The following is a 12,588-nucleotide window of genomic DNA, read 5'->3' as shown; positions in this document are numbered from 1 at the left end:
AGAGTTTCCTCCACAGTTCAGAGTAAAAGACTCAGAGCTGAAGTGTTGCTCTCTGTCAGGACTCACTGAGAGAGACGCTGCTGGATGAGGGACTAAATAAAACAAGATTTAAAAGAAGTAGAATAAAGACCAACATATTTGCCAAAAAAATCAGTGTTGATGAATTAGCTTTCATTGTTTTCATTTGGACTCATTTGTTCGACTGCATTATTAGCAACATGTCCTTCAGACATTTTTGCTTCATTAAGTTTGTTCTTCTTTTGCATAAGTTTAAAGGAAACTAAACATTTGTCACATAGCACATGGGATAATTTTAGGACATATCACCAGTGAAGCAAAATTAGGAAAGAGAAGAACTGACCTGCAGACCAGACAAACTTTGGTTCACTGTAATCAGTGAAATATTCTGGGTTTCCTCTTCCAGCTCTACATGAATATCCTGATGTCTGATTCTGTTCATGTATGATGAATGAATCTTGTACAGTCCCACTGATGCTGTCAGGCAGCAGATCATATCTGTAGCCGTCCCCAGTCTCATCAGGAACAGCTTTACACCAGAAGAACCTCCATCCTGCAGACTGGTCATCATGGTTACATCTCAGAGTCACTGAGGCTCCAGGACTCAACCAGGATGGAGACACAGTCAGGACTGACTTTGGTCCTGTAGGACAGAGACATGTTTTCCAAATCAAAACATGTTCCACCTTCATAAACTATGATCACAATAACATAGAAATAAAAGTCTTAAATATTATCAGTAATGACCTTTCTCACAATATTTGCTTACAGCTAACAGCTTTTCTCTATCAAGACAAAAACTGCTTAGATACTTTATAAATATCTTGTCAGTAAAACGAAAAACTTAAAACATCTTTTTCAGTGTTTATATGTTCATATGTGCAACAGGTTACTGTGAACTACAGTTGTGATCAGAATCATTCAAATTAAAATACATTCATATATAATAACCTACTGTAGATAGTGATGTTGACGGCATTGCTGAACTCTGATCCAGACTCACACCAGTACACTGCTTCATGGTCCTGCTGACTGTTAATGGTACATGAGGATTTACTCATTGTCCCCAGGTGGCGCAGTCATACAGATATGACTCCCTGCTTATTTGTTTATAATGTCTTATTCTCCCATCAGTAGATTTTCCATCACATTGTAATGAGACGTTGTGATCAGTGAAATGTTGCTCTCTGTCAGGACTCACAGTCAGAGTGAGTCCAGCTGGATGAGCATCTGAAAAACAAAGATTTGCAAAAATCAATAAATCATTCACTGAATCTTCTGATTAGTACACTGTGCCTATTTATTTATTGCTGCCATTGAAGTATTATTAATGCTGTCATTACTTACACTAATCCAGAGGAAAGTGACAGTTTACTAACTTTACATGCTGTTGTATTTAAATCTAAGTAAATGGTAGTTAGTCATGCAAACTGATAAAAAGTCAAGGCAGTAATACATCAGACTTCATATCACTTTTATTTTCCTTATGCAATGTAGTAACCAAAGTTTTATCCAGCTTTACCATTTGTGTGATTGTTCCTGCTTATGTGAATTAGGAAAGTAAAATATACTTTGGTTCAGATTATTTTATGTCAGATCTGTAACTTTCAATAACCTCAAATATTCCCCTTTTTTTTCTACCCTACAGTTCAGAGTTATTTCTGGTGTTACTGTGCATAAAATTGGCCTTTTGTGACTAAATGAGTTCACTACAGTTTCTATCTCCTATTTTTTCACATTGCTGTATATATATGTATATTATGGCAGATTAAAAGTCAATATGAGAATTTATCGTGGACATAGAAACAAATGATGGAATATGAAGTACTGACCTGCAGACCAGACAAACTTTGGTTCACTGTAATCAGTGAAATGCTCTGAGTTTTCTCTTCCAGTTCTACAAGCAAATCCTGCTGTGTGTTTCTGTCCAGTAATGATGAAGGAGTTCTCTACAGTCCCATGGATGGCACCATTGAGCAGCTCATATGTGTAGTTCTTGTTTCTCAGATCAGGAGCAGCTTTATACCAGAAGAACTTCAGTTCTGAAGATGAAGATTTAACCTCACAACTCAGAGTCACTGAGGCTCCTGGAGTCAGCCATGATGGAGACACAGTGAGGACTGGCTTTGGTCCTGTTAAAGACATAATAACGTTTATGATTTCTTTTTCAGTTTATGTTCTCGTTGACATTTCAAAACTAGTGCAGTATTTAAAACAAACTATTAAAGGTTCAACAGTGATTGTAATTGCCACAGGAGGGGAGCTGCCATGTAATGTAGAAGTCCCTAAAAACTACCAGAATAAACAATCATTTTTGATAGAAGAATGAATTCATGAATGAGTAAAAAAAGGAAACCTTACCTTGAGTTTTTTCCACACCCAAGAAAATAACTGAGACCTAAAAACACAAAGCTTTTCAGACATCATATAAAAATGAAACATGAAAGAGGAAATGTGAAAACTCTAGAATAAATGTTTTTCTTTTTTACATTTCTACTAATAATAACAATAATACAGGTGTAAAAATCTAAAGCTGTGACAATATTTTATTAAAAATAAAGCTTTTCTCACAGAGAGACGTTCACACACAGTGAACTCGACTTTCAGTCATTTGCTTTTACGTATTATTATGAGTCAACAGTTAAATGTGGATGCATTGAGCTTTTCATGCTCCATTATATCTTAATATCTTAAGCTACAAAGATACAGATACTGAAGTGCCCGTCTTGTGAGGTACACATGGAAGATGTTTTTATTCAACAGAAACGAATCCAAACGCACCAAACAGAGCAACGCAACCATAACCATGAGCTCAGTGTGGTGCAGTGTGTCAGAGCTCACATCAGGCCAATGTGACAAGATCACAGAAGTAGCACAAGTTCTCCGTCAACAAGCCAAATAAATGTCATGGATACAAAGACCCGTCTACCAGGAGTGCTGTGGTGTGAGGGGTTTGCAAAACCCACGTATGAAGGCCTGAGTCCTCGACGCGGGTTCGACTCCCGCCCCGGTGACCTACGCTGCACGACTTCCCCTCTTTCCTGTCTGTCTACTTTAAAAAAATAAAATGGGTCATTAGGGCCAACAAAATCTTCAGAGAGAGAGAGAGAGAGAAAAAAAAACTCTACCACTGTGTGTCTTTTACATTCTGAGAATGTATGTGGTCAAAACTTCCTCCACTGTTTCTAGTTTTGCACTTGTCTGACACTTCCTCATAGATGACACTGAACTGTCTTTTCGCGGCTGCATGTAAGCGATGCTAAGTTTATCTATGCATTGTGAGAAAAAGGCCAGAGATACTTGACGACGCTAGAAAAGCGTGAACCGCTTTTTGTCCCTCACTGGCTGTTTGCACAAGGTTATTTGAGCACCAAAATAAAGCTCATCAATTATTCACCATTTGGGGGTCTGCATTTTGGTTATTAAAGACTTGGTGTCTGATAAGTAATGAGTCTAAGCAAACAAAAATAATGTTTCGGTAGTCGCTAGATGATTAACATAAATATTAAAGATTATTTCACAGTTTTGATCAACTGCCATTTGTTTAATGGCAGTTATGGACGGACAAAACCTGAATTGGACTGTTTAACTTGAACAGATGCATTTTTTTTGGCATGAGCGTCACACTACAATGTGACAAACATGAACGCCACACAAACTGTTAAGCCCCAAATTATTCATATTCTTGGGATATTTTGTAACCTTTTGATTTTTCCAAACTGGTTTCCAATCTTATCACCATGTAAATGTTAAATACCATTGATAGAGATGGTCCGCAATTATAGGAAATGGCTTCGTGACTGTAATGTTGACATTTCCATTAATTATTGATGAGTTTAAATAGCATTGCCATGTCTTTCACAAACTATAACTGATGCCTTTGAAAGTGTCTTAATGTCTCTTGAGAGACGCCTGCCTTCATCCCTACTAGAACAAACTTCTTTGTAAAATGACGAACATCGACTAGTCCATCCTGAACTGAATTGTTTGACACAGATCAAAAAAGACAAAAAAAAAAGAAGAAGATTATTGGTTTTCCAAATGTCAAAATCTCATCTTTTCTCATTCTTGTGATTCTAATATGCCCCGCACTTTCTGGTTTTGTGAGCTGAATCATAATTTACCCCAAAACAAAACAGTAAAACAAAAAGCAACAGACCTTCTGCACAGTTAACTTTTTTGTGCAAAACTTGTGAATCTCTGACACGCTGTAAACATTGCTGACATTTTTCATCCCTTTCACACTTCAGAACGAAAAAGCGATCTACTCACAGAGTGCGGCCAGCACCGACAGCAGAAACGGACCCATCCTCACAGCCGACACCGATGATGTGTCACTGCTTCAGACGGACTGCAACTTTTTAAAAGTAGATGGACTAAAACCATAATGTTGTCACTTCTCCTTAGCATGAAGTTTTTGTTCTCTTGCTTAATTCTTACACTTCTTCAGTGGTTTTTCTCTATGCTACATGTTTACATTTCCTGCTTTTGATGAACTGATGCTCTCGGGGTCATAGTTGTTGTCAAGAAAAAGGCCCATGAAACAGGACCTTTACATCTCAGCTGGAAAGAAATCAATGCATTTTACAATTGAGAATCCTACTTTTTATATATATAATTATAAAAATTTAGTCGTGCAGTTATGACCACTGTGCATTGAATTGGCAATGTCTGTAATTTGCAGTAGTCTCATTGAAGACTCAAACTTTAGTTTCAGGATTTTATGCAACTGACCAACATAAAACGGCAAATACCTTGGAAGTGGAAGAAAAAGTTGACAATTTAGTAATTGTAATTAGTTGTGTTACCACCCCACACCACTAGAGGCAGCAGCAAGCCCGAAAGATGCAGAACTAAGGAGCAGAATTATACCGAAAGCTATAGAATTTGTTAAAAAAAAAACAACAACAACTGTGAGCTACACTGAAGTAGATAAGAGAAGATCAAATACATTCTGAGAGTGACAATCCTGCTTATAGGTGAAAATATATCACAGATTTCCCAAGAAAATAAAATCAAGAGGCCGCGGATAAAATAGGAAATAGCGACCCCTTCACTTCCGGAGTGCAATGGTCCCATTTCCAAGTAAGGTAAGAGACCAACAGTGGTCCGTCCCGCCCCTTTCTGTTTGCTGCAGCGAGGTGTACTTGGCTACTTTCCCATTATTATCAATGGGAAATTTAATTAGACCGGATTCAATATATTTCACAAGCCCTTTTCAATTTAGAGAAGTTGAACAACAGTGGAGCAGCTATATGTGAAAATGATGAGTAATCTTACAGCTTCTGTGGGATTTCAGGGAAACAGCCCCTCAGAATCTGCAGAACAAGTGCAGGTCGGGTTCTGGCCATTAGTGGCGTGAGCAGCTTTCTAAAATGAAACTGCTGCAACAACCCGGGCAGGGTACAAACCCATCTACACATGACCGCATACTGCAGAGGAAATGTAGACAGAGGTTTGAAGAAGAAGAAGGAGGGGAAAAAAGTCCAGTGTAAATAAGATCATTTGCTTTAAGCAAATAGTAGCACAAACTACACATCTAAACACATCATGCTTGGAGAAACTACAAGTACAAACATAACAACCGTGCATTAAAACGCTACTACTGCTGAATATATTTTTCATCCTGGAAAAAGTCCCGCCTTCTTTAAAGAGGCTGTTGGAAGTGTTAGAAGTCTTACATGAAACCAACTGTTCACCTGGGACAAATATGGCCTTTATGGAAGAGCAGGAAGACGAAGGCAATTACTAAATTGTCAACTTTTTCTTCCACTTCCAAGGTATTTGCAGTTTTATGTTGGTCAGTTGCATAAAATCCTGAAACTAAAGATTGAGTCTTCGATGAGACTACTGCAAATTACAGACATTGCAGTGGTCATAATTGCACTACTAGATTTTAATATATATATATATAAGTAGGATTCTCTACTATGAAACATATTGATTACTTTCAGCTGAGATGTAAAGGTTGTGTTTCATGGGCTTTTTCTCAACAACTCAGAAAATGTGAGCATCAAAAGCAGGAAATGTAAACCACTGAAGAAGTGTGAGAATTGAGCAAGAGAAAAAAAGGAAGCAGGAAGACTAAACTTTCATCTTGATAGGAGCTATTTACATGCATGCTAAGGAGAAGTGACAACATTATGGTTTTAGTCCGTCTACTTTTAAAAAGTTGCAGTCCGTCTGAAGCAGTGACACATCATCGGTGTCGGCTGTGAGGATGGGTCCGTTTCTGCTGTCGGTGTTGGCCGCACTCTGTGAGTAGATCGCTTTTTCGTTCTGAAGTGTGAAAGGGATGAAAAATGTCAGCAATGTTTACAGCGTGTCAGAGATTCACCAGTTTTGCACAAAAAAGTTAACTGTGCAGAAGGTCTGTTGCTTTTTGTTTTACTGTTTTGTTTTGGGGTAAATTATGATTCACTTCACAAAGCCAGAATGTGCGGGGCATATTAGAATCACAAGAATGAGAAAAGATGTGATTTGACATTTGGAAAACCAATAATCTCCTTTTTTTTTGTCTTTTTATGATCTGTGTCAAACAATTCAGTTCAGGATGGCCTAGTTGATGTTCGTCATTTTACACAGAAGATTGTTCTAGTAGGGATGAAGGCAGAAGTCTCTGAAGAGACATTGAGACACTTTGAAAGACATCAGTTATAGTTTGTGAAAGACATGGCAATGCTATTTAAACTCATCAATGATGGCAAAAAAAATGGCAGTTGATCAAAACCATGAAATCATTTTTAACATTTTTCTAAATCATGGGCTGCACAGTGGCGCTGTTAGTTGTAGCAACAAGGTTCTGAGTTCAATTCCCGGCACAGGGTCTTTCTGCATGGAGTTTGCATGTTCCCCCTGTATGTGTGTGGGTTCTCTCAGGGTTCTCCGACTTCCTCCCACAGTCCAAAAACATCACTGTCAGGTTAATTGGTCTTTCCAAATTCTCCCTAGGTGTGTGTGTGTGTGTATCTGTGTGTGTGTGTGTGTGTGTGTGTGTGTGTGTGTGTGTGTGTGTGTGGTGTGTGTGTGTGGTGTGTGTGTGTGTGGTGTGTGTGTGTGTGTGTGTGTGTTTGGTTGTGTTGCTCTGCGACAGACTGGCGACCTGTCCAGGGTGAACCCCGCCTCTCACCCGGGTCGCAGCTGTCGATAGGCACCAGCAACTCCCGACTCCGTTAAGGAGAAGGGTGATCAGAAAATGGATGGATGGATGTCTAAATCATTTAGCGACTACAGAAACATTATTTTTGTTTGCCTAGACTCAGAACTTGTGTTGCAGGTCCCGGGTGTCAGGTCTACTGTAACAGTAATGATACAACCTGGAGGACAAAGAAACAGGAGTCAGCAATAATTTCCAGGATTATAAATTCAAGCAGATGAACATGCCTAACTGCAAACAAAAGTTTTAGAAAAAAGAACAAATTGTACCTAAAAATATTTCAGTGAAAAAAAAAACACACACTTGTATCTTGCTTATCAGACACCAAGTCTTTAATAACCAAAATGCAGACCCCCAAATGGTGAATAATTGATGAGCTTTATTTTGGTGCTCAAATAACCTTGTGCAAACAGCCAGTGAGGGACAAAAAGCGGTTCACGCTTTTCTAGCGTCGTCAAGTATCTCTGGCCTTTTTCTCACGATGCATAGATAAACTTAGCATCGCTTAATGCCATGCAGCTGCGAAAAGACAGTTCAGTGTCATCTATGGGGAAGTGTCAGACAAGTGCAAAACTAGAAACAGTGGAGGAAGTTTTGACCACATACATTCTCAGAATGTAAAAGACACACAGTGGTAGAGTTTTTTTTTTCTCTCCCTCTCTCTCTCTGAAGATTTTGTTGGCCCTAATGGCCCATTTTATTTTTTTAAAGTAGACAGACAGGAAAGAGGGGAAGTCGTGCAGCGTATGTCACCGGGGCGGGAGTCGAACCCGCGTCGAGGACTCAGGCCTTCATACGTGGGTTTTGCAAAGCCCTCACACCACAGCACTCCTGGTAGACGGGTCTTTGTATCCATGACATTTATTTTGGCTTGTGAACAGAGAACTTGTGCTACTTCTGTGATCTTGGTCACATTGGCCTGATGTGAGCTCTGACACACTGCACCACACTGAGCTCATGGTTATGGTTGCATTGCTCTGTTTGGTGCGTTTGGATTCGTTTCTGTTGAATAAAAACATCTTCCATGTGTACCTCACAAGACGGGCACTTCAATATCTGGTATCTTTGTAGCTTAAGATATTAAGATATAATGGAGCATGAAAAGCTCAATGCATCCACATTTAACTATTGACTCATCATAATATGCAGAAGCAAATGACTGAAAGTCGAGTTCACTGTGTGTGAACGTCTCTCTGTGAGAAAAGCTTTATTTTTAATAAAATATTGTCACAGCTTTAGATTTTTACACCTTTATTATTGTTATTATTAGTAGAAATGTAAAAAAGAAAAACATTTATTCTAGAGTTTTCACATTTCCTCTTTCATGTTTCATTTTTATATGATGTCTGAAAAGCTTTGTGTTTTTAGGTCTCAGTTATTTTCTTGGGTGTGGAAAAACTCAAGGTAAGGTTTCCTTTTTTACTCATCCATGAACTCATTCTTCTATCAAAAATGATTGTTTATTCTGGTAGTTTTTAGGGACTTCTACAGACAGCTCCCCTCCTGTGGCAATTACAATCACTGTTGAACCTTTAATAGTTTGTTTTAAATACTGGACTAAAACAATATGCACTAGTTTTGAAATGTCAACGAGAACATAAACTGAAAAAGAAATCATAAACGTTATTATGTCTTTAACAGGACCAAAGCCAGTCCTGACTGTGTCTCCATCATGGCTGACTCCAGGAGCCTCAGTGACTCTGAGTTGTGAGGTTAAATCTTCATCTTCAGAACTGAAGTTCTTCTGGTATAAAGCTGCTCCTGATCTGAGAAACAAGAACTACACATATGAGCTGCTCAATGGTGCCATCCATGGGACTGTAGAGAACTCCTTCATCATTACTGGACAGAAACACACAGCAGGATTTGCTTGTAGAACTGGAAGAGAAAACTCAGAGCATTTCACTGATTACAGTGAACCAAAGTTTGTCTGGTCTGCAGGTCAGTACTTCATATTCCATCATTTGTTTCTATGTCCACGATAAATTCTCATATTGACTTTTAATCTGCCATAATATACATATATATACAGCAATGTGAAAAAATAGGAGATAGAAACTGTAGTGAACTCATTTAGTCACAAAAGGCCAATTTTATGTACAGTAACACCAGAAATAACTCTGAACTGTAGTGTAGGAAAAAGGGGAATATTTGAGGTTATTGAAAGTTACAGATCTGACATAAAATAATCTGAACCAAAGTATATTTTACTTTCCTAATTCACATAAGCAGGAACAATCACACAAATGGTAAAACTGGATAAAACTTTGGTTACTACATTGCATAAGGAAAATAAAAGTGATATGAAGTCTGATGTATTACTGCCTTGACTTTTTATCAGTTTGCATGACTAACTACCATTTACTTAGATTTAAATACAACAACAGCATGTAAAGTTAGTAAACTGTCACTTTCCTCTGGATTAGTGTAAGTAATGACAGCATTAATAATACTTCAATGGCAGCAATAAATAAATAGGCACAGTGTACTAATCAGAAGATTCAGTGAATGATTTATTGATTTTTGCAAATCTTTGTTTTTCAGATGCTCATCCAGCTGGACTCACTCTGACTGTGAGTCCTGACAGAGAGCAACATTTCACTGATCACAACGTCTCATTACAATGTGATGGAAAATCTACTGATGGGAGAATAAGACATTATAAACAAATAAGCAGGGAGTCATATCTGTATGACTGCGCCACCTGGTGGACAATGAGTAAATCCTCATGTACCATTAACAGTCAGCAGGACCATGAAGCAGTGTACTGGTGTGAGTCTGGATCAGAGTTCAGCAATGCCGTCAACATCACTATCTACAGTAGGTTATTATATATGAATGTATTTTAATTTGAATGATTCTGATCACAACTGTAGTTCACAGTAACCTGTTGCACATATGAACATATAAACACTGAAAAAGATGTTTTAAGTTTTTCGTTTTACTGACAAGATATTTGTAAAGTATCTAAGCAGTTTTTGTCTTGATAGAGAAAAGCTGTTAGCTGTAAGCAAATATTGTGAGAAAGGTCATTACTGATAATATTTAAGACTTTTATTTCTATGTTATTGTGATCATAGTTTATGAAGGTGGAACATGTCTTGATTTTGAAAACATTTCTCTGTCCTACAGGACCAAAGTCAGTCCTCACTGTGTCTCCATCATGGCTGAGTCCTGGAGCCTCAGTGACTCTGAGATGTAACCATGATGACCAGTCTGCAGGATGGAGGTTCTTCTGGTGTAAAGCTGTTCCTGATGAGACTGGGGACGGCTACAGATATGATCTGCTGCCTGACAGCATCAGTGGGACTGTACAAGATTCATTCATCATACATGAACAGAATCAGACATCAGGATATTCATGTAGAGCTGGAAGAGGAAACCCAGAATATTTCACTGGTTACAGTGAACCAAAGTTTGTCTGGTCTGCAGGTCAGTTCTTCTCTTTTCTAATTTTGCTTCACTGGTGATATGTCCTAAAATTATCCCATGTGCAATGTGACAAATGTTTAGTTTCCTTTAAACTTATGCAAAAGAAGAACAAACTTAATGAAGCAAAAAATGTCTGAAGGACATGTTGCTAATGATGCAGTCGAACAAATGAGTCCAAATGAAAACAATGAAAGCTAATTCATCAACACAGATTTTTTTGTCAAATATGTTGGTCTTTATTCTACTTTTTTTAAAATCTTGTTTTATTTAGTCCCTCATCCAGCAGCGTCTCTCTCAGTGAGTCCTGACAGAGAGCAACACTTCAGCTCTGAGTCTTTTACTCTGAACTGTGGAAGAAACTCTGCTGAATGGAGAGTGAGGAGGTTTTCAGAAGCAGGTGACCTGACCCAAATACCAAACTGCGCTTCCTGGGGGAAAATGTCTGGATCTTCATGCAGCGTTAAAAATCAGTCAAAGCCTAAATCAGTGTACTGGTGTGAGTCTGGATCAGGACAGTTCAGCAACGCCGTCAACATCACCTTCCACAGTAGGTTACTATCCAATGGGTGTATTTGTCAGAGAAGATTTACTGAAATATTTCTGAAGCAAATTTCTTCATGCAGTTCATCTGAGAGAGTTTGCAATATACAGGCCACAAGATTTTTCCCGTTACTGTGATCATTCTTTTTCATAGTTAATGGAATAGAAACAAATCAATGTACCATCTTCCTCTTCTTAGCTTTTGTTTAAATATTATATACACTGTAATATTTACAGTAACTTCCTGGCAGCAGGGTTTCCAGCCAGTTGCTGTAAAGAAATTACAGTCACTTTACTTACTGTAATTTTATTACAGTATTCTTATTGTAATTCTATTACAGTTTTACTGTGATTTTATTGCAGGTTTACTGTCATTTTTATTACTAAATTATTGTCATTTGATTAGTGTTACTGTAATTTCTTTAAAACAGCACAGTAATTATATAAACTAGATGTGCAAAACGCTGGCTAAAGACCCAACACAAGAAAGTTGAAACTGTTCAACTCTTGTTGCTTTCTGCAAAAAAAAAAAAAGTATTTTGCTGTTCATAGCTCCGTCTGTAACGCGCTGCTGTGAACTGGATAATCCAGCATGGGAGAGAGGCTCTCATGTCAAAATAGATGGTTCATTGATCTGCATTTTGTAATTTTAATGCCTTTAAATGTTCAGGTTAGTCGTCTGCGCCAATGCGTTACGTTGACAGTTCTATGTGCGAGAGAAAATAAGAGTAAAAAAACAAAGACAGCTGTTTGAGCAACAACCAAACTATTTCTGCAAAAAAACCAGAATATGCTGTATACGTCTGCACATTCAAGATGAACTGAACAAGTTTCACTTGTGCTCAGCATTTGTGTTGAACATAATGCCAGCTGAGAAATGACCAAAGTTAGCTTCAGCAAATAAGCGAGAGTAGCTCAATATAACCACATAAAATATAAATTTTCCTCACTAACACAGTGATACTGATGTCTGACTGGTTTACAGATAAAGGTCCTCTCCTGGTGAGCCCCATCCATCCTGTGACTGAAGGAGCTTCTGTCACTCTGAGCTGCAGACTGAGAGGAGAAAACAAACTTTCTAATGTGATTTTCTATCACAATGACAAACTGATCCAAAATGACAGCAGAGGAAAGCTGAATATCTCTGCTGTGTCTCAGTCAGATGAAGGTTTATACAAGTGTCAACATTCAGGAGACGTTTCACCTCAGAGCTGGATGGCTGTTAAAAGTGAGCAGAGATTCATTACATCGTTGCGTTTTTAATCATTACGATGCCGTGAGAAATGAACGATGTCTTCCCAAATGTTTACGTAGGTGTTTCCAAACCTGGGAGCCCTTCATTTCCAGTCCTGTTGGTCCTCGGTGTAGTTTGTGGATCAGTATTTGTTATGCTGCTCCTGCTGTGTTGCTTTAGACATTCCAAAGGTGAAACTTTCATCTCC

At 38.2% G+C, this 12,588-nt stretch overlaps 1 long non-coding RNA gene across 1 annotated transcript; it reads left to right on the top strand.

The window, feature by feature from the left end:
- The first annotated feature begins 10,516 nt into the window (after window positions 1–10,516).
- LOC129378325 (uncharacterized) lies at window positions 10,517–12,549 on the top strand. The gene is made up of 4 exons (XR_008608045.1): window positions 10,517–10,606; window positions 10,878–11,153; window positions 12,132–12,374; window positions 12,461–12,549. It is a non-coding gene; the product is annotated as an uncharacterized LOC129378325 (long non-coding RNA).
- The last annotated feature ends 39 nt before the right edge of the window (window positions 12,550–12,588 follow it).

This window comes from Poeciliopsis prolifica, unplaced genomic scaffold, assembly GCF_027474105.1.
Source record: "Poeciliopsis prolifica strain line A6 unplaced genomic scaffold, Auburn_PproV2 SCAFFOLD051, whole genome shotgun sequence".
Lineage (NCBI taxonomy): Eukaryota > Metazoa > Chordata > Actinopteri > Cyprinodontiformes > Poeciliidae > Poeciliopsis > Poeciliopsis prolifica.
Note: the sequence above shows the minus strand (reverse complement) of the source record. Positions and strands in the feature narration are given on the sequence as shown.